Here is a 23,596-nt window from a genome sequence, read left to right as displayed (position 1 = left end):
GTCTTCCTCACGAATCCTTTATCATTTGAAAGATGTTGGGCAGAGATGAGAGATCCCAAGAATCAGAGAGGTCACGTGACTCGTTCGTATTAAACACAGACATTCTTCCGTGTCCAAGATTAGAGGCTTAGGATAGTCATTGTTGACCAGTGATTTGCCAGGATTCTCCCTGATTCTTCCTATGGACATGTTAGCATATGTGCAGATAATTATACAAAGTAACTTTTATTCATGCAAATGATATTACACAGTACATATAATTCCACAGTTACTTAACTAATTTAACAATATACCATGCTTGGAGATCCCAATGGGGCTCAGTGGTAATGAATCCAACTAGTATCCATGTGGATGTGACTTTGATCCCTGGCCTTGCTCAGTGGATTAAGGTTCCAGCATTGCTGTGAGCTGTGGTGTCAGGTAGACATGGATCGGATCCTGCGTTGCTGTGACTGTGGTGTAGGCTGGCAGGTGCAGCTCTGATTCAACCCCTAGCTTAGGAACTTCCATGTGCCACAGCTGAGGCCCTAAAAAGCAGGGAAAAAAACCCAAAAAAACAAACAAAACCATATACCATGATTGTATTTCTATGTCAGTATGTCTGGCCCTGATACATTCTTTTAAAAAACCATATCTTATTCACTTAATCAGTAGTTCCTAAGGAGCCGAGGGAGGGGCGGTTATGCTTCCCAGGGGACAGTTGGCAATGTCTGGAGACATTTTTGTTACAGTTGAGCAGAAGGTGCTAGTGGCATAGGACAGCCCTCCCAACCAAGAATGATCTAGCCTAAATGTCAACGGTGCCAAGGTTGAGAAACCGAAAATAATTGTACCACAACTTATTTAACAAATTCTCTATTGGTGGAAGTTTGGAGTATTCCCAGATTTTTTCTACTATGGTAGCATTGACTATCCAAGACTCTCTGTGCTTGTGCATCATTCCACATATTACTTTGGGATAAATACCTAGAAGGATAATTTCCTGGTCAAAGATTATACCACTGAGGGGTTATATATGTTGCTATCTTGAACTACTAAAGGTTATATTAATTTATATTTCTTCCAAGAATATGCGAAGGTGTGTGGTTTCCCAAATACTCTTCACCTGCCAATGGATATTATCTACCTCTGTACTTTTTGATATATGGCATTCTACTTCTTTATTGTTATTTCAAATTTGTTAATTATTAGTGTGCTTAACAATTTTTCTTTTTTAAATTTTTTATTGAAGTATCATTGATATTATGTAAGACAGTTGTATAATATGGTGATTCACAATTTTAAAGATTATACTCCATTTATAGATATTATAAAATATTTTCTATATTCACCACGTTGCACAGTATATCCTTATAGCTTATTTTATACCTGATAGTTTCTTCTTCCCACTCCCTGATCCGTCTTGCCCCTCATCTTCCCTCCTCCCGCTGGTAACCACTAGATTGTTCTCCATATTTGTGAGTCTACTTCTTTTTTGTTTTATTCATTTGTTGTATTTTTTAAATTCCACATATAATATTTGACGTTTCCTGTCTGATATCTTTCACTTAGCATAATGTCCTCTAAGTCCATTCGTACTGCTCCAAATGGCAAAATTTTATTCTTTTATGGCTGAGTAGTATTCCATTGTGTGTGTGTGTATGTGTATATATACACATCTATATATATGTGTATATATACACACATATGTACCACATCTTCTTTATCCATTCTTCTGTTGATGGACATATAGGTTGTTTCCATATCTTGGCTATTGTAAATTATGCTGGTAGGAACATAGGGGTGAATGTATCTTTTTGAATTAGTGTTTTTGTTTTTTTCAGACACATAGCCAAGAGTGGAATTGCTGGGTCACATGTTAGTTCTATTTTTAGTTTTTTTGATAAACCTCCATAGTATTTTCCACAATGCTGTACCAATTTCTATTCCCATGAACAGTGCACAAGTGTTTTCTTCTAGTTTTTTCCCAGTTTCTTTGTGGTCTCTCAGTTTGTTTTACATTTAGTCATTTACATATAGCTGGAACTTATTGCAGCATACATAATGTTAACCCACTGACTTCTCTTAATACAGCCATCACAGCTTCACAGAGAGAAATCAAGTGGAGATTCTCCTTACAGAGAATAAACTTCTAACCTTGCCATCTGTAATCCATTCCCGAACACCTGCCAAGTTTCTGCATAACATCACCCACAGGCACGAATGATATACTACACTCTTAAGTGTTAAGCTAAAGAATTTACAGGATTTCATATAAGTTTTATATTTTATATTATTTTGTTTACTCATGTTATTTCATTTGGTTATATTCCATATTGTTTTATTTCATCTTCATATGACACTTTATTTTTTGTTTTTTTTTAAATTTTTCCCCTTTTTTAGGGCCACACCTGCAGCACGTGGAAGTTCTAATCTAGGGAGTTGAATTGGAGCTGCAGCTGCTGGCCTATGCCACAGACACAGCAACAGCACTGCAGGATCTGAGCCACATCGCTGATCTGCGCTGCACCTTGCATCAATGCCAGATCCTTGACACACTGAGCGAGGCCAGGAATTGAACCTGCATCCTCATGGATACTATGTTGGGTTCTTAATCCACTGAGCTGCAAGGGAAATTCCTGGTACTGTATTTTTTTTTTTTTTGTCTTTTTGCCATTTCTTGGGCCGCTCCTGCGGCATATGGAGGTTCCCAGGCTAGGGGGTCTAATTGGAGCTGTAGCTGCCAGCCTACGCCAGAGCCACATCAACGCGGGATCCGAGCTGTGTCTGCGACCTACACCACAGCTCACGGCAACACCAGATCGTTAACCCACTGAGCAAGGGCAGGGATCGAACCCTCAACCTCATGGTTCCTAGTCGGATTCGTTAACCACTGCGCCACGACGGGAACTCCCTCTGATACTGTATTTTTTAATATTTATTTTATTGAAGTATAGTTGCTTTATAGTGTTGTGGTAATTTCTGCTGTGCAGCAAAGTGATTCATATATATATATATATATATATATATGCACACACATATTCTTTTTCATATTCTTTTCTATTATGATTTATCACAGGATATGGACTATAGTTCCCTGTGATATAAAACCTTGTGATTTATCATTCTTTAGATAATAATTTGCATCTGCTAATCCCAAACTCCCAATCCATCCCTCCCCTACCCTTCTTCTCCCTTGGCAACCACAAGTCTGTTTTCTATGCATATGACACCTTTAAAGCAGATTGTATCATCTTCACTTTATAGATGAAGCCCAGTTAGGGCTGTCTGCTTGGCTGTACATTTCTTGAGAACAGAGACTGTTTTTTCCTCCTCTCCAGGGCTATCATCTATTGAATAAATTCCTGGTTGGCCCAAGGGCACGGTTTACTATGTAAAGGAGATGAGCAGGTTGATGGGATAGCTGACATTTCTCATGTCTACTCGATTTAGCTATAACTTAGCCCCAGTATCATCCTCAAGAGAAATTGTCTGCAAAATAATAGGAGATTTTGTTCTCCTCTGGTTGATCTTTGTACTACCTAACTGTTTTGTGCTTTTCTATGTATGTAAATTGAAGTTAAAAAATTTGAAATCTCCCCAAGGTAGGTTAGCATAGGATGTGGCTGTTTAAGGGTCAATAACTTATTATTTTTGAGATGTTTAGAGATTATCAGCTCACATTTTTGGTGGTAGGTAGGGCTTAAAAACAAAATTACTGCTAGAACTCTATCAAGATATCTTGGTTAGAGAGAAGGTAAATAGGATTTTTTAAATCCAAATAGACCACAGTAATATTTTATCTGAAAATATTTCTACTTCTCTTCAGGAATGATAGACTATTCAGCTCCCTTGCAAATGACTTGCTGATTAAAAAAAAAAAACTTTATCATGTTCTGAGTCTCTAAAGCAGAAACCACATTATTTATTGACTGCTAGCCCACCTGTAGGGAAGTTCCTAGGTGATTTCAAAGTACTTACAAGAGTGTTTTCATGGAGGCACCAAGACAGGACATGTTGTACATGGCTATGGAAACATACTGTAGTGTTGATGTCCTTAAAAACAATTGTGTTCACTTGGTCAAAACAATTGTGTGCCAAACCAACAAGCATCATTATCAGTGATATCATTATTAGCGATATGGAGGGATCTTCAGAAGCACGCTCCTCTGACTTAAATGGTTAGGGCCCTGACTAGATAGATTCTAACTCTGTGAGGGGTCAGTGGTCAGCCATTTTGTAAAAAAGAAAATTGTTCTATGAAAAAGCACCAGAAGCATCTCCAAACAGAAGCCTTTTTGTATTCATGGCTAGTTGCATCCATAACTACCAGACAAGAGATAAAAATTGATAAAACTACAGCCTTGGGGATATAACTTTTTCCCTGAGGTCTCCTCAGAGCCCCAGCTTTATATAAATTTTCCATCACACTCTCAGCCAGCTGTTCAAAGTACAAGAATCTATTTCCCTGATGGATAAGAAATCTCAGGGTAGAAAACATATTCAGAACAAAATTACAGAATTGTACTTCTTCCTCAATAAAAATTCATTTCTTTCCTTACTTTCACGGAACACCCAGAGCCAAGTCTAAATAAATTTCCAGTCTCATGTCTTTAAGAAAACAAGGTTTTCGGGGCTGGTCTTAGACACACCAGATGGCTCGGTTTGAAACTGTCTTTCCCATGCCTATTGTTTTAGCTGCTAGTTTTGTCTTCTGGATGCTCAAGTCTCAAATCCTTTAAATAGACTTTTTTTTTGGATTTAGTGCTAGGTTGGGTGCCACCAGGTGGTTCTTCCCAGTTCCTAATGTTCATCAACTTGCTGGTTTGGCTTTACCACTTAGAGACTTTGCTCTGTTCTAGATTCTTGGTCTGAGCTAAGCCCTGGTGGGGGAAGATGGAAAGGGTCGGTGAAAGTGGCTAAATTTTAGAAAATGTCAGTGAGAAGCAGTGTTTGGAGTTCCCTGGTGGTTCTTTGGGTGGAGGACCTGGCGTTGTTGCTGCTGTGGTGAGGGTTCGATCCTGGCCCGGGAACTTTTATATGCTGCCATGGCTGCCAAAAAAATAAAAGGAAAGAAAAGCAGTGTTTCTCATTATCCTAAAATAATTGTCTTTGGCAACAATTGTCATCCCAGTATTTCAACTGAAAATTCCAATTTCAAAGTTGTTGCCCAAGGACCACATGGACACTAGGTGGCGCAGTGAGATTCAGATCGAGGCTTCGGATATGAGGGTCTACTAACTTTGCCCCTCTGGGGTGGTTTTAAGTGAAGACTGCAAGTAGGGAAGAATAAGCAGAAAATGTAGAATAGGAAGACAGGGAGAGAGACCCCTGTAGCATTTCAGTTAAGGACACATTTTACAGACCTGGGTTTTGAAAAATGGAGAGAAATCTTGGAGAGCCCATACAGGAGGGAGCTGGGGGGACCTGGCTTCCTGGAGACGGAGGGCACTAGGAGAGATGGGGGATGGTGGCCAGAAGGCAGGGATCTTACACAACGGTGAATCTCCCTCTCCATGGTCTGAGCTCCGTGGTCCTGCAGTGATACAAGACTCTGCCCATACAAATGTGCTGGCTACAGACTGGGATTTATTTGCTTCCAGTGAAAGCGGCCTCCATAGACTCCAGGGCGAAGATAATGGTATCATGTTTGCAAAGACAGTTGTCTGAGGTCACACAAGCAATTTTCAGTTATTTAAACCCAAGGGCTTTGGCCTCACCTTTTTTAACAGAGGCTCTTGCATTCAGAAGCAAAGAACCTAAGTGACAAAGGACAGAAGGAGTCACCCTTTATATTAAATTGTATAAAATGAATTTGGCTAGTCTGCTGAACTTTCCTGGGGCTGCTTCCACAGCTGAGAACAGCTTGTGGTTTCCAAGTTTGATTTTTCTTATAAGACAAAAACCAAGACCCAAAACAAAATACCTCTCTTCCTGGAGTTGTAATAAGTTCAGGTTGAGTACGTTCTGCTGCCTCTATTTTTCTGCCTATCGATATGGTCTGTGGTCAGCTGCTAGATTAAATAGTGAAGGCTCATCTTGAAGCTCTCAGTTGAAGTGCCAAAGAGGTTATGGAAAGAAAGAGGAATGGAAAGAAGTAAAGAAAAAGTTGTGTAATCCACCCGCAGGAAACAGCTTAACTCTAGGTGAATAGCGTGGCATATCTGATTAAAACTGTTCCCAAAATGACCTTTTCTCCACTCACTTGTACATCTTTCAGAAGCTGAGCTGGAAGGCTTGATAAGAAAGGGCAAGCCTTGACACATCTTTCAGAGTGTGATAAACTTGATAAGCATGCACACTTGGTGCAGGGCTTGGAAGATGCAGAGAAGAGGGGAAATCACAACAAAAAAACTTCAGGCTGACTAGGCCGAGCTTTTTCAGTACTTCTTTTATGACTTCTTGCCCAACTCTTGTATCTGTTGTGTGTGTGTATGTGTACGTGTGTGTTTGGGGGGGGCATATATGTATATATACACATACACTTTTTAAAATATTATTTTCCATTATTATCATAGGACATTGAATATAGTTGTCTGTGCTATACCAGAGGACCTTGTTGTTTATCCCTTCCATGTATAATAGTTTACATCTGCTATCCTCAACCTCCCAGTCCATCCCTTCCCCAATCCCCTCTCCCTTGGCAACCACAAGTCTGTTCTTCTTGTCCATGAGTCTGTTTCTGTTTTGTAGATAGGGTCATTTGTGTTATATTTTAGATTCCACATATAGGTAATATCATAAAGTATTTGTCTTTCTCTTTCTGATTTATTTCATTCAGTATGCTAATCTCCAATTGCATCCATATTGCTATGAATACCATTATTTCATTCTGTTTATGGATGAGTAGTATTCCTTTATGTATATGTACCACATCTTCTTCTTTTTTTTTTTTTTTTTGTCTTTTTGCTATTTCTTGGGCCGCTCCCATGGCATATGGAGGTTCCCAGGCTAGGGGTCGAATTGGAGCTGTAGCCGCCGGCCTATACCACAGCCACAGCAACGCGGGATCTGAGCCGCGTCTGCAACCTACATCACAGCTCACAGCAACGCCGGATCCTTAACCCACTGAGCAAGGGCAGGGACCGAACCCGCAACCTCATGGTTCCTAGTTGGATTCGTTAACCACTGCGCCACGACGGGAACTCCTGTACCACATCTTCTTAATCCATTCTTCTGTCAATGGACATTTTGGCTGTTTCCCTGTCTTGGGAATTATAAATTGTGCTGCTATGAAAAGAGTTGTGCATGTATATTAGCGAATGTTTGCTCTGGATGTATGCCCAGGAATGAGATTGCTGGACCAATATGGTAACTCTATCAGTTTTCTGAAGAACATCCATACTGTTTTCCATAGTAGTTGTACCAATTTACATTCCTACCAACAGTGTATGGGAGGGTTCTCTTGTCTCCAAATCCTCTCCAACATTTGTTCTTTGTAGACTTATTACTGATGGTCATTCTGACCGGCATGAGGTGGTACCTCATTGCAGTTTTGATTTTGCATTTCTCTAATAATTAGTGATGTTGAGCATCTTTTAATGTCCCTGTTGGCCATCTGTATATCTTCTTTGGAGACATGTCTATTTAGGTCTTCTGCCCATTTTTGATTGGGTTGGATTTTTTTTTTTGTCTTTTCAGGGCCACATGTGTAGCACATGGAGGTTCCCATGCTAGGGATCTAATCGGAGCTGTAGCCACTGGCCTACACCAGAGCCACAGCAATGCAGGATCCAAGCCACATCTTCGACCCACACCACAGCTCATGGCAATGCCAGATCCTTAACCCACTGAGCAAGGCCAGGGATCAAACCTGCAACCTCATGATTTCTAGTCGAATTCATTAACCACTGAGCCATGATGGGAACTCCAGGTTTTTTTTTTTTGTTTGTTTGTTTTTATGTTAAGTTGTATACACTGTTTGTATATTTTGGAAATTAATCCCCTGTCAGTCACATCATTTGCAAATATTTTATCCCATTCTGTAGGTTGTCTTTCTGTTTTTGTTTATGGTTTCCTTTGCTGTACACATACTTGTAAGTTTGATAAAGTCTTATTTGTTCATTTGTTTTTTTAATTTCTATTGCCTTGAGAGACTGATGGAGGAAACTTTCTTAATCGCTACCATGCTCTCACATGCTAAAAGCTGGTAATCCAAAGGCATCAAACATATACACAAACTGTAATTTGAGCTTGAAAAATAAACAATTTTCAGGACAAAAAAAATATTTCAGGGCTCCTAGCACATAGATTTACTTTAATATACATGTACTCTCCCATCTTCCTATTTGCATGCAGACCTTAGCATGGACATCTTTCCTTATATTTTTAATGTATTTGCGTTGTGAGTTTGAAGAAGGTGAGCATTTTAGAAGTATTACTTGGAGGAACTTTTATGTACTTGTCTCATTGAAACATAGAAATCTAATCAGCAGAAAACCTATACAAGGATGATATCTCCCTATATGATATGTTTTGGGGAGACTTTTAAAGAGATTTCCAGTTTTTTTTTTTAATTATATATATCCAGCCATAGACATTGTAACATTTTCTCTTTTAGTGATTGCTATCTTACCTTCAACATTTTAAAATGAGGTTGGTGAGTCCAAAGAGATGGAGAGTCTTTCATTGCAACAGATTTATACGATCCCCTATCTGTCCCTAACATGGGACTCACAGGCTCTAGAAAATGTTTTCTCATTTAAAGCCTTTTCCCCCCCAAATTTCATGAGGAGATTATCACACAAGATGAAAGGATTTTTAAAAAGCTATGACTTTTGGCTTTCTTTATGTGTAGCTTTATAGGTTGTAATCCTTTCCAATTCATTTCTGCAAAAGGCCTTTGGGATGCAGAGCAGAGATGGAAGGAAGGCAGACACAGTGAGAGGCCCCAAGGGCAGAAGTCATGGTACATCTTCACTTTCATATCAGCAGTGCCCAGGATGACCTGGCATTTGGATGACATCCTCATTTGGCCTTTTGCTAATTTAAAAAGAAAAGGTATTATCATGGGATGATCACTTATTTTCTGTTCTCTTTTTGTCATCTTTTTTGTTTTTGTTTCTCAGCTATATCTTTGACCCTCTAAGTATTGAACATTAGTTTTCCCTTTCCCACCTTCTGGGATCCCCTATCCCCAGCTTCTACAATAGTATATCAGTCAGCTCTTGACACAATAATGCTTCATAACAAACAACTCCCAAACTCAGTGACCTTAAGCAACAATAATTTGTTCTAGTGCTCACAGGTCTGTGTTTTGGGTGTATCTATCCTGGGCTATGATGGTATCTGGGCCTCAGGATCTGGGCTCTAATATCCAGATTTCAGTCTCCAGGTTGAATCCAGTTCTGTCTGGCATGACTCTGCTACTGTGGACCAGAGGGTACTCAGGGCATGTGGTGAACTCAGCCTGCCCCATTCAGGGACACAGGATGAAGAGGCAATATCCATGTGGGGCATGGACTTCTCACAGTAGTGCTGCAGCCTAAAAAAAGGCAAGCTCAATAGAACAAATGCATTTCAAGCCTCTGGTTGTACATCTTTTTATCCAAAGCAAATCACATAGCCAAACCAAAAGTCAAGGGGTTTGAAAGGTAACCCTGCCCTTGAGGATAATCTGATAAGGATGTGGTTATTTAATGTTCCCTTAACTGAGTGAAGAATTAGGGACAAAGAAGTCAATCTTCTACAAGTAGGAAGTGTCATGATGTACTGAAACTGTTTGGTTACCTATATCCACTCAAACTGGACTGATTAGCTTGAGGCTAGAGCCCATTTATTATTTACCTCAATTCTTGTTTGAATTTCTACATCTGGCATAAGACCTGCGTTTATCTGAGACATTAAATAGTTATTCTGGAAATAAAGTACTTAATAAATTACTCTGGGAACCCCCCTCCCCCAAAAAAAGATGTAAGTGATTCTGTCAAAGCCCCATTTAAAGATTGAGAGAAGGAACAGAAAGGGACAGTCATCCCTTTTTGTTGGTGACTCTTGCATGGTTTCTTTCCTTCTTCTTTTATTTATCCTCTTTCTTTTTTTCTTTTTATGGCTGCACTTGTGGCACATGGATGTTCCCAGACTAGGGGTTGATTTTAAGCTGCAGCTGTGACCTATGCCACAGCCATGGAAATACCAGAACCAAGCCACATCTGCAACCAATGTCACGGCTTATGGCAACACTGGATCCTTAATCCGCTGAGCAAGGCCAGGGATTGAACCCACATCCTCAGAGAGACAGCATCAGGTCCCTAGCCCACTGAGGCACAACAGGAACTCCCATCCTCATTCTTTTTGGCAAGTGTCAAGTTTTCTTGATTTTGAAGCTTTTGGTTCCTCTGGCAAAAGCCCACCATGGCAGAGAATGTTTTTACTCTGATTTTCATCTCCCTGTATTTCCTAACACCTGTGTGTGAACACTTGCTGTTTTTGTTTTCATAAACAGAACAGTGATGTTCTTCGGGAAAACTGTGTGTGTGTGTGTGTGTGTGTGTGTATTTGCTTTTGATGAAACTTCTTAAAATTAGATGGGCCCTTAAAATAAGATGTCCATGTCTTGCTCCCCAGAACCTGTGACTGTTACTTTACAGAGATGGCGGGAGTTGGCAGAATCAATTAGGTTCCTAATCTTTCAATGAGGGCATCATCCTGGATTATCTGTGTGTGGACCTGACATAATCACAAAAGTTCTTGCTGTTTTTTCTGTGGGGGCAGCTGCAGGTATGGTATATGGAACTTCCCGGGCTAGGGGTCGAATTGGAGCTACAGCTGCTGGCCAACACCACACCTATAGCAATGCCAGCTCCGAGCCCCGCGTCTGCGACCTACACCACAGCTCACGGCAACACCGGGTCCTTAACCCACTGAGCAAGGCCAGGGATCAAACCAGCATCGTCATGGATACTAATTGGATTCATTATCACTGAGCCATGACGGGAACTCTCACAAAAGTTCTTACACAACAGTGTCCTAATTGGAGAAGAAGATGCAGTGATAGAACCTGAGGTTGGACATGTTTGCTGCTGCCTTTGAAGATAGAAGAGGCTATGCACCAAGGGGTCCAGGTGGGTTCTAGAAGCTCAGAAAGGCAGGGAAATGGAGGGTTTCAAAGAGGAATGCCAACAAATTGTAAACGTCTGTTCTTCAGATGTCTTCATAAGACACTAAATGTGTGTTGTTTTGAAGCACTAAGGTTTTGAGAATAGGAAACCGGTACACCGCCCAAAGGCTTTCTCCTGAAAACAGTCAACTCTCCAGAGGCCTGAGAGCTTTCTCTGGCTATGGACACAGACTTGTGCATGCACTGGCAGGCCATGTATGCCAGGCAGTTGAGCCCCTAGGAATAGCCATAACCATTAATCAATAGAATGAACATGCTTGCTTCCTTGCCCCTCAGGGGGGACAATTCTGAGGATTGTCCTAGGCCATCTCCAGCAGTCTCTAGCTAGAGTGAGACCAGTTGCCCATAGTAGCAATCCACCCAGTGACCCATCCTAAACTGGCTTCATGTCCTTTCCTGTGGCACTTTGCCCACCAGAGTTTGCAGACATTGCCTCCCCAATATATTACTTTTCTCAGGGTCCATTTGTTTTGTTTCCAGTGAATTAACACAAGTTTATTTCTTTTTTAAAAATGTTATTGGAGTATCACTGACTTCCAATGTTGCGTTAGTTGCAGGTGTACAGCAAAGTGAATCACTTAGGCATATACATATACCCATTCCTTTTCAGATTCTTTTCTCATATAGGTTATTATATAGTATTGAGTAGATTTCCCTGGACTGCACAGTAGATCCATGTTACTCATCCCTTTCATGTATAGTTTTGTGTATCAGTTTCCATTATTGAAAACACACCTGGGATACAGCCAAACATATTTAGAGAGTCACCATGGCAATGCTGTGGGGGGAGGGAGAATGACTGGGAAACAGCTTGATCTAACATCCCTGAGAGCCCAGATGGACGTATGCTTGGGGCCCTCTCTGATAGAGAGGCAAGGGCTTCATCAAAGCCTTTCTAGTATATTTAGGGGAGAGAGCAAGTTTTTATCTATAAAAATTCTGATAAATAGGAAGGCGTAGAATAGTAAGAGAAGATTAATTAGAGCTCTTGAAAAGGAAATAACTTATTTTAAAAATTTCTCACTAATGTTATTATACTAACTTGTCCCATAAGATTTTTCTCTGGACCCTGAGAATCAGAAACACCATGCATGGGTGTTGTTTTCTTCACAGGTCACCAAGAGAATAAAAGATAATTTCAAGTTAAATGAAATAAATATGGCAAATAAATGTAATATTCTGAGTTTTGTAAGAATCATTTTGCAAGCAAATAAAATGTAGAGGTTCATAGGAACATCCTAAAAGTTCTTCTGTTAATATTAATAACTTTGAGGTTATAGCCATTCTCGGTTGCATCCAAACTTCTTCTCAGAATTCCAAAGTACAATTCCCACTGTGTGGGTCTTTTCATATTTATGACACAAGAGTACTAATGCTATGGAGCAAAGGGTACTAATGCTATGGAGTATTCCAGCATCATTTAGAAAAAAACAAATCTAACCACCATTCTCCCAGCTACTTTATTTTATCAGCAAAAGCACTTGGCAACAGAAGTATGGTTTTTGCTCTGAGCAGTAGAATTGATGTTATTATAAGGTATGTTTCATATTTTAAAAAATTTCAAAATGAAGAGTGTTGCTTATTTCAGAGATACAATAGTATAGCTGTAAAATGTTACTAGTGTGACATTTAAATATTAAATGACCAAAATCTGATCATATTAAAGCTTAAGAAAGTGATACTTCAGTTACTACACTTGACAACCCAGCTAGAAATCTCTTATATATATATGAACATGTAGGATATATTTGGTAGATAATTTCTTCGTAATTCCATAATGCAGTAATACAGGTTTATCATTACTACTACTCTATTATGTAACTTTATTGAGAACTTACTAATAGGCCAACTTGTATGCATTAGCTCACATAACCAAAATGGTCTGAGAAGAGGGAACTCCTGATCATGTCTTCTGATACTCGTATTGTGACACTGAGCATCACACTAGTAAACTAATTCATTATAAATAATGCAGTATACAAGAGGTAGAGCCAATATTCCAATCCAAAAAAAAAAAAGGATCCTTTACCTGTTTTAAACATTTAAATATTTGAGATCCTTTATCTATAGGTTGATTCTAAGAGTTAGAAACTGGTAATTATTACTCTGAATAGTGTAATTATTTTAGTATTACTCCCTATAGACCAAAGTAGTATGGCTAGAACAATGGATAAGGAAACATAATCCTTTATCAGCTTAGCTGCCCCTAAATTTTTTTTTTTTTTTTTTGCTTTCTAGGGCTGCACTTGTACCATATGAAAGTTCCCAGGCTAGAGGTTGAATTGGAGCCATAGCTGCCAGCCAACACCACAGCCACAGCAACGCAGGATCTGAGCTGCATCTGCAAGCTACACCACAGCTCACGGCAATGCCAGGTCCTCAACCCACTGAGCAAGGCCAGGGAATTGAACCTGCATCATCATGGATCCTAGCTGGGTTCGTTACCACTGAGCCAGGAAGGGAACTCCGTCCCTAATTATTTTTTTATCCCATGTTTTCTCTATAGGTTATTTGATCCAAACTCAAGATACATATATACACGCAGCTCATACATATTATATATCCAGCTTAGGCCTTCCTAAGATCCAAATTCTGCCATCTGACACCTGTCATCTCAAAGGATCTATTTCAGAGGTATTAGAAACCTCACATTTCCAAAAGTGAATCTTTGATCTTTCTCACCATCTCCATCCCATCTGTAACTTCTTCGATATGGATCTAGAGTCATGACATTGCCATCTATCCAGTTCTCATCTCACAAACCTGAAGTTCATTCGCTATTTCCTTCCTCCATGCCATCTTGAATTCATTTAATATTTTTGGAGTCCACCTGCTTCCTTCCCTCTCTAGCTCCAGCATCCTTATCCAAGTGCCCAGAAACTCTTAGCTGAACCATTGCAATACTCTCTTTCCTGGAAGTATAGGGACCATTCTTGTCCCAAGTCTATATTTGATTTGGTAAAATATTAATTATGAACTATTTAATAAGGAGAGGGTCACAGACACTTAGGTAAATGACTCAGAAAATAGAACTCACCACTGTTTTACAAAGACTAACATATTTTTACAGAGATAAACATTTTTCATTTGTTGATTCAGAGCTCTTTTTAAAAATTGAAGTATAGTTGATTTTCACTGTTGTGTTAGTCTCAGATGAACTAAGGAAGGTTAGATTCAGATTTCACAATCACTGTGGCAACATGATTCATGTGTATACACATACATGTTTAATGTCCATCCCCTGAAACTCTAAGCTTCGTGTGTATATTTGTGTGTGTATATATTCTTTTTCAGATTTTCTTCCATTATAGGTTATTACAAGACTGAATATAGTTCCCTGAGCTATAAGTAGATCATTGTTTATCTTTTTATATATAGTAGTGTGTAACAGATCTCTTTTAAAATAAATAAAATAGTGTAAGTGGGATGAAATCTCTTTCCCCCTCCCATCCATTTTTCCTTCTTCTTTTCCCTGGAGATGGTGTATATTATTCCTATGAATGCACGTATGCTTTTACTGCTATGAATAGAGCCTAAACATAATGTATTCCTTTGTATATTTTACAATGTACACCAATGGTGGTTTATTCATACAGTAGAGTCCTTATTGTAGTTAAAATGAATAGATTTCATCTGTATTTATTGATATATATTTGACAAATGTCATGTTATGTTAAGAAAATACACTGAAAAATACCCTTAATAGTCTTTGCTCATTCCTGCATCAGCACATAGAATAAGTGACCTTTTAAAAATAGGAACCTATCATGCTTTAGAATTGGGAAAATGTCTTTATGTTGCTCTTAGGAAGAAGTTCAAAACCCTTGGCATGACCTGCACAGACTCTCCCTACCTGGCTGCTACCTTGCTTTCCAGCCTGCATCTTCATTTCCACGCTGCCCCCTAGTCATCAGGCTCCATCTGTTCAAAGGATTCTCCAGGCTTCATTCCTCCTCCTTCTCCCCTCATGCCCTCAAATCCAGCCAGTCTGTACAGTCCTTTAATACTTAGCTCTAATGAGGGTATGTAAATAAGGTAAACCCCCTACTCAGTAAATTTTGAATTAATTAAAAGGTATATTATCCTAAGTGGGCCTGAACTAATCAAGTAAGCCCTTTAGAAGATGGTCTAAGAGGCCACAGAGGTTCTACTGCTGGTCTTGAAGAAGTAAACTGGCAGGTAGTGAGAGGGCCTTTTGGGGTGACCACATGGCGAATACCTGAGGAGAGCCTTGAGAAGCTGAAAGTGGTCCCCAGCCAACAGCTAGCAAGAAAATGGGGGCCTCAGTCATAGGATAGCAAGGAAATGAATTCTAACAATGTGAGAGATTTTGGATATAGCTCCTTCCCCAGTCAGGCCTCCATATAGAAAAGCAGCCTGGCTAACACCTTGATTGCATCCTTTTAGGACTCCCGACAGAGCATCCATCTAGGCCATGCCTAGACTCATGACCCATGGAAATTGTGAGATAACTAATGCATGTTGTTTTAAGCCACCAAGTTTGTGGCAATTTATTATATGACAATGGAAAACTAATAAAAAAGGACTTTTGGAATCCAACTCACTTTGTTTTTATCAAGGACCTTGAGCTGAGAATATGTGTGCCTCAGTTTCCTCATCTATAAAATAATAAAAATACAAGTTACATAATTTTTATAAGTATTAAATTCATTGGTTGGCAGTAGGCCAACACTCAAGTCAGCTGTTGTTATGATATTATTAGACATTTTTAATGTCTAATTTTTTGCTAGGTTGTAAGTTATCTGACAGCTCAACCGTTAGATATTAAATAAAAACTGAATCTAATTGATTTTTTTTCCAGTAGTGAGCTATGATAGGCTGTCCCAAGCAGAATGGAACAATTCTATCTTCAGTTTTATGTAAAATAATTAGATATGTACTGTGTCGTTGGGAGAGGAAGATGAATAAAACAAAATATTTGCATTTAAGAAGCCTATGGTGAGGATTTATTGAGGAAAAATGTTAAGCAGGGTAGCATTGATGCTGAGTTTTTTTTTCAAAATTACTTACTGAAACACAGCATACATGCATAAAACTGCACAAATCCTAACTGTACAGATGAAACAAATTTGAAACAAACTTCTCTGTAACTGGCTCCCAGATGAAAATGTAACATTACCAGCATCCAGCAGCCTCTACTTTGTACCCCATGCAAGCGACTGCTCAAAGGCAACCCTTCTCCTGACTTCTCAAAATGTAGACTAGTTTTGCATGTTTTGGAAATTCATATAAATGGAATCACACAACATGTCCTCTTTTTTCCCAGATTCTTTTGTTCAACATTGTGTGAGATTCATCCATATTGCTGCACATAGTTGCTGATCAATGATTCTCATTGCCATAGAACATTTCATTGTGTGGATATTCCGCAATTTATCTGTTCTGCTGTTGATTGGCCTTTGCATGGTTTCTGGTTTTTTCTGATTACACAGAGTGTTCTAGGAAAATGTAAGAGACCTTTTTGTGTGACTATACATATACATTTTGGTTGGGTTTATACATAAAAGTGGAATCAGATTTTGAGTTTTGAAGTGGAACCAATAAATATGAACAGTAGTAAACTGACTCTGAGTAAGAGAGAAAAATGGAACATTCAACAGAATGTGGGCTGCTAGGTGGGAAATATGTATATTTATGTATATATGTCTACACACACAAACACATACTCTTTTTCAGATTATTTTCCATTATGGATTATTACAAGATACAGAATATAGTTCCCTATGCTGTAAATATGTCCTTTTAAAAAATCTATTTCATGTATACTAGTATGTATCTGTTAAATCCAAGCTCCTAATTTATCCTTCCCTCTCCCCTTTCTCCTTTGGTAGCCATAAGTTTTCTTTTCTATGTCTGTGAGTATATTTCTGTTGTGTAAGTTTATTCGAATAATTTTTTAAGATTCCACATAGAAGTGATATCATATAACATTTGTCTTTCTCTGCCTGACTTACTTCACTTAGTAATAATTTCTAGGCCTATCCATGTTTCTGCTAATAGCATTATTTCATTCTTTTTTATGGCTGAGTAATATTTTATCTGTTTTGCATTTATCTAATAATTAGTGATGTTGAGCATATTTTCATGTGCCTGTTGGCCAATCTATATGTCTTTTTTGAATTTTTAGTAAATTTATAGAATGGAGCAACTACCACCACAATTCATTTTTAGAATATTTTCATCACCTCCCAAGTATCCCCTATGCTCAGGTGCAATCAATCCTAGTTATCTAGCCCAAGGGCTGAACAATCATTAATCTACTTACATTACTTTTAAGGGATCTGCCAACAGTAAGGCCTGTGAAACTAGAATTCTGAGACTTGGACACTGTTGCACTGCCTAATACATAAGCTCAGTCCAGGTACTTCCAAAGGCCTTTGCTTTTCAGAGAACACATGCCTTCCTTGCACTTGCCATTTTTTTTTTTGTCTTTTTGCTATTTCTTGGGCCACTGCCGTGCCATATGGAGGTTCCCAGGCTAGGGGTCGAATTGGAGCTGTGGCCACCGGCCTATGCCACAGCCACAGCAACGCAGGATCTGAGCCACATCTGTGACCTACACCACAGCTCACGGCAACACCGGATCCTTAACCCACAGAGTAAGACCAGAGATCGAACCTGCAACCTTATGGCTCCTAGTTGGATTCATTAACCACTGAGCCATGATGGGTACTCCTGCACTTGCCATTTTGACACTTAGTAACTTTCCTTAGCACAATCTTTCAACTAAGCAGCTTCATAGACACCTATTGACTGTTTCGCTGTTGACTAAGGCCCTGGCATCCCAGAAATACTGAGGGCAGAGGTGCTCTGTCACATGGGGTAAACATTGACCTCTTGGTTAATATAGGTGCTTTGCTTTCTAGTTTTTCTTTATAGATGTAATGAAGAGTGGACATGCTTTTGAAATACCAGATGTTTTCTTTTTTTTGTTTGTTTGTCTTTTTTTTTGTTGTTGTTGCTATTTCTTGGGCCGCTCCCGCGGCATATGGAGGTTCCCAGGCTAGGGGTTGAATTGGAGCTGTAGCCACCGGCCTACGCCAGAGCCACAGCAACGCAGGATCCGAGCCGCGTCTGCAACCTACACCACAGCTCACGGCAACGCCGGATCGTTAACCCACTGAGCAAGGGCAGGGACCGAACCCGCAACCTCATGGTTCCTAGTCGGATTCGTTAACCACTGCGCCACGATGGGAACTCCCCAGATGTTTTCTTAGAATGTTATTCTGTTCTAACTTCATGAAAGGAACACATTTAAACACAGCTCTCTCCATCTCAGTGGTAGAGACTGATGTTGCAATTAGAGCTACCTGAAGTTTTGCTGCCCATCCCTAAGAATGTGCATTTGTGTTAAGCATTGAAGATATATCTTCTCTATAGCTAGGAAGATGTTATTGTGGGTTTTTTTTTTTTTTGCAGTTTTTCTTGTAGTTGATTTCTAATCTCACAGCATTGTGATCAGAAAAGATGCTTGTCAGTTTTCTTAAATTTACCCAGGCTTGCTTTGTAGCCTAGTGTGTGATCTCTCCTAGGGATGTTCCATGTGCACTTGAAAAGAATGTGTATTCTGCTGCTTTCGTGTTACTGTATTCTTCAACTCCCTTAGAAGTCTAGGAGGCCAGCTTTGATCATAGAGATAACTTTATAGTTGGGGTCAAATTTATGATCACACCCATGTTATCAAATAAATGTGACTGGAAAATTGCCATCAAAATCTAGGATAATATAAAATAGCAAATTCACTTCCAAATACTATAAGATGAATACATACTTTTTTCCTGAGCTTCACTTTTCTTATCTGTTAAAAAAAAGATGGAGAGGTAATTATAGCACACTCTAAAGTGTAAGCATTAAATACATTAAAGAATAAGAAAATATATAGACTTGTGCACAACATTTAATGTACATGTGATACTTTTTATTTTTCCTCCTTTGACTTGTTTATATTGATTAAATGAGAAGTTCCACTCTGCTATTCTACATAAGACATAAGAAAATTACAGGTTCTGTTGCATTTTTGTCTGTGAAAGCAAAGATATAAGCTATAAAATTTTATAACATAGACTGGTTTAACATCAAAAAGAAAAACAAGAAGTATTCCCATTGTGGCTCAGCGGATTACTGAACTTGACTAGTATCCATGAGGATGTGGGTCTGATCCCTGGCCTCCCTCAGTGGGTTAAGGATCCAGCATTGACATGAGCTGAGGCACAGGTCACAGATGTGGCTCAGATCCTGCATTCCTGTGGCAGTGGCATAGGCTGGCAGCTGCAGCTCCAATTCAACCCTTAGCCTGGGAATTTCCATATGCTGCAGGTATGGCCCTAAAAAGAAAGGAAAAGAAGAAAAACATTTGCAAAGAAATACCAAAGTAAATTATTTAAAGCATTTGATCAGTGAGGAAACATATTTGCAACATGTATAAAGAGGAACTAATAGTATTCATAAATAAAGAGTACTAACAAAACAATTTTAATAAAAATTAGGAGACAAGACATAAGTCACCAAAAAGATAAACCTATAACTAGATTTTAAAAGTTCACTTTTGCCAAATTTTAAAAAATGCAAATTACAACTATAGAAAGATACTATTTTTCACCCATTGGATTGGAAAAGATTGAAAGGATTAGTAATTTTCAATGATGAGGACAGTGTGGAAAAACAGACATTTTCATACACTGCTGGTGAGAGTGAAAATTAATGCAACCTTTATGTATGGAAAATTTATTAAGCATAGCTATATTTGTTGGCCTAACAATTCAATTTATGGACTTCTTTACTGAGGAAATAATTATTAATATGCACAAAGATTTAGCCATATAATGGTCAGGTACTGTACAGATTTTTAAAATTATATCTAAAAATTTAAAATAGCAAATAAGACGGATGAAGTAACTCATATGTATTAAACTCAATACTATGCAGCTAATAAAAATTATGGAACAATAATGAATGACATAGGATGCATTTTCTTTAAAGCCTGATGTCATAGGGAATGAGGTGAGGGAAGCACATAGCAAAATATGTGGCTAAAGAGAAGGCTGACTGGGGCCCTTAGTGCAATCTGCCACAACCATTGTGCTAGTACTGCTTCCAATATGTTTCATGATTATTACTCATCTTCAGAGCTTCACAGAGTTGCTATATCCTTACTTTCATAAATGGATACAGTTATTTCTTTTTTTTTAATTTTTATATACAATGGATTGAAAGCCATTACTGTGATCTCCTAGTGTCTGAATATAATTGGGGATAGCATGTTATAAGATCTTAGTTCTACCCCTCTTTGTATCAACTAAGAGTACTTTTGACTGACTTAAGAGAGTTTCCGGGTAAAAGCTATCAAAATGATAAAGAAATCCAACTATAGTATATAAGAAGAACTCTGATGGTCCCATGCTTGGTATGATGGCTAGATGAAATCTTCAAAGATGCAAGATCTATCATTCTGTTCTGCCATTGTCAACCTGTTGGATTTTCTGTCTTAGGTTACTTGCCTTATGATCACAAGGTGAGATGGCTGATGAAGTTCTATGCATCAGAGCATCCCATGTCCACATTCGAGGCAGGAAGAAGAGTGAAGGAGCTGTCCCAGAAAGTACTCTTTGCACATTCATCCCTTTCTAGGGAAAAAAAGATCCTTTCCGGAAGTTCCCAACAGACTTCCTCTTCCATTTAGCTGACTGGAACTGTGTCACATGGATAGTTTTAGCTATAGAAGAGACCAAGAATGTAAGTACTTCTTTTAACCTCTTTCATAGGAAGTGTCAGAGAAGAGGGTTGGGATTACTATTGTGTACCAACTGACAGCATCTGCCATACTTTATTCACTGTGCTGAGAGATTATTTCCGGGCTGCCTAACCTTAACTTTAGACTCCTAGCAGTTTTGCAGTTTCCTAGATATGTTGAAGAGGGAGAGGCCCATTTTTCAGAGAGGTCCTGGCTTAAACCTCCTGTGGGCCTATAAGTTAAACAGAATTTTCCCACCACTTTGGGATTCTGTTTTTCATGTTTTGGTTTGTTTTACTGCTTGTTTATTATCCCAGGAACTATAGTATAGCCATAACAGAAAATTACATAATTATTTTGTGTAACTGAAACAGACAAGAAAACAATTCAGAGCTTTTATTTTTAAAGGTTATCAATGAACTTAGAATATCAAAATGGAATGAAATTTACTGTGACTCTCCCTTTGGGATATAATTGGGCTATCACTGAGCTCCCCAAATAGCAAACCCTGAAAAGAAAGACTCAATTTTAACTAACAACATATACATCTTTACCCAAATCCTTTTGCCTGACCCTCATTAATACAACCAAAATCTGGAGTTCCTGTTGTGGCTCATTGGTTAATGAATCCAACTAGGAACCATGAAGTTGCGGGTTTGATCCCTGGCCTGCTGAGTGGTTAAGGATCCGGTGTTGCCGTGAGCTGTGGTGAAGGTCGCACATGTGGCTCAGATCCCGTGTTGCTGTGGCTCTGGCGTAGGCTGGTAGCTACAGATCCGATTAGACCCCTAGCCTGGGAACCTCCCAGCAGCTTCAGCTTCGATTGGACCCATAGCCTGGGGACCTCCATATGCCACGGATGTGGTCCTAGAAAAAGACAAAAAAAAAAAAATACAACCAAAATCCATTGCCATTTATTTGTGGAGATAAGATTGATTTTCTTATTTCTTTTTTAGATAAACACTGAAACTACACTCTGAAAAAATACCGTTCACATGTAGTGTCTTCTTCCCTAGGGTCCCATCAAAATTAAAATTACTTAATTCCCCCAATTCAGACACAAATTTCTCTTGTCAGAATATATCAATCATGGCCAAATATATAGCCTGAAAATTACAGTGAATAAGACAGAACACTCTAATCCACATGCTGGTAGACCTAATTTCAAAGATGGGCAGCTCTCTCTAAAAATGTTTTTATCCGTATATTATGAAAGAAAATGAAAAGGCCCAGGAACTCTTACTGACATTAGTTTTGTTTTTTGAGGGGTTTTGAATTCATGGTCAATTCCAAATGTTGTTTTTTCACTTTGATGATGTAAAGGAATCCAATGACTGGTCCTTAATATCTTTAATATACTCATACATGTGGAAGCCTGTTGCATCTTCAATGAGGCCACTTCTACCTATGACCAAACCACACTACACAGCAACACCAGTCAATGTGGTTCCTTACTTACCCCTTCAAATTCTAGTCCAGTTTGCTCCCTGAAAACTTAAGCTGCTTCACTCAGTTGGCGACTGATGCTTCTTGCAAGTTTCCACATGGTAGCTAATGTTTATCAAGTTCTTACTCAGTGCCAGGCATTGTTCTAAACATTTTACATGTGTTACCTCATTTATTCTTCAGGAAAACACTATGGCTTTGTATTATTATTACTACATTATTATTACTATTATTATCATCATTATTGAATATATTTGGGGAACTCATCCATGGATAAAAGCTTGGTTATTAGGTAACAAATGTTTCTGGATACCCCGCTCCAGCTCTATTTATTGTCTTTTACAAATTGTAAGAAAAGTGTACTCTAAACTGAAGTATCCCATCTTTATCCAAAGATGTCCCAACATGTGTGGGCCAAAGATGGAGTGGCAATAATCAAGGGGTGGGATAGATTGTGGGGTTGTCTTAAATTTGTTTTGCTTTGTTGTTGCCACCCTCCCAAAGGCTCAAATTTGGTGCAGGTAAATTTAAAAAGGAATGTAAGTACAATGTATCTACATGGATTTCATCACTATAAGATGTAACACAAACATGTCCTTTCTTCTATTGAAATTCAACATCTAAATCCAGTAGAGGAGAGCTGATCATGTTTTAACAAAAGACATATAATGACCCAATTAGGGTATGACTTATGGCAGATTTGACCTGCCCATGAAGATCCACCTCACAAGGGTCATATGTGTTCTCTGTGACAAGTGACATACTGTCATTCCCAGCCACTGGCCACTGCTGACATTTAGGGGACAACATATATTCCAAGCTAGGGCAACCAGATATTCTGTAATAGAAATCGAGAATCAGGATTCAGAAAAGAATAGGAATTCTCTGTGTCTGGCTTATACCGAGGACATGGAAATTTAGGGTCTGTGGAGGGATGGCTCTGAGCACAAAGAAAAAAAAGATAACTAGGGAAAAAAAGAATAAAATACATGAGCAAGGAGAAGCAGTGATGGGCAATCATAGCTATAACATGGTAGGAGAAAAAGAGAGGAAGGGAGAGATATACTGCATTTCTGTGGGTTTGGGTTTTAATGACATGTATCCATCATTATAGTATCACATAGAGTAGTTTCAGTTTCCTGAAAATCCTCTGTGCTTGGAGTTCCTGCTGTGGCATAACAGGATCAGCAGCATCTTGGGAGTGCTGGGATCTAGGTTCCATCCTAGCCCAGCACAGTGGGTTAAGGATCGAATGTTACTGCTACAACTGTGGCTCAGATCTGATCCCTGGCCCAGGAACT

At 38.9% G+C, this 23,596-nt stretch overlaps 1 long non-coding RNA gene across 2 annotated transcripts in view; it reads left to right on the top strand.

Moving 5' to 3' along the window:
* The window catches only part of LOC110257731, a 124,919-nt gene extending 103,423 nt beyond the window's left edge, over positions 1 to 21,496 (top strand). For both annotated transcript variants that reach the window (XR_002340661.1, XR_002340660.1), the window contains one exon: positions 20,608 to 21,496. This is a non-coding gene — a long non-coding RNA (uncharacterized LOC110257731). The remainder of the gene's footprint in view (positions 1 to 20,607) is intronic.

The sequence above is a fragment of the Sus scrofa genome, chromosome X (genome assembly GCF_000003025.6).
Source record: "Sus scrofa isolate TJ Tabasco breed Duroc chromosome X, Sscrofa11.1, whole genome shotgun sequence".
NCBI lineage: Eukaryota > Metazoa > Chordata > Mammalia > Artiodactyla > Suidae > Sus > Sus scrofa.
The sequence above is the reverse complement of the archived record's forward strand: the minus strand, read 5'-3'. Positions and strand labels throughout refer to the sequence as shown.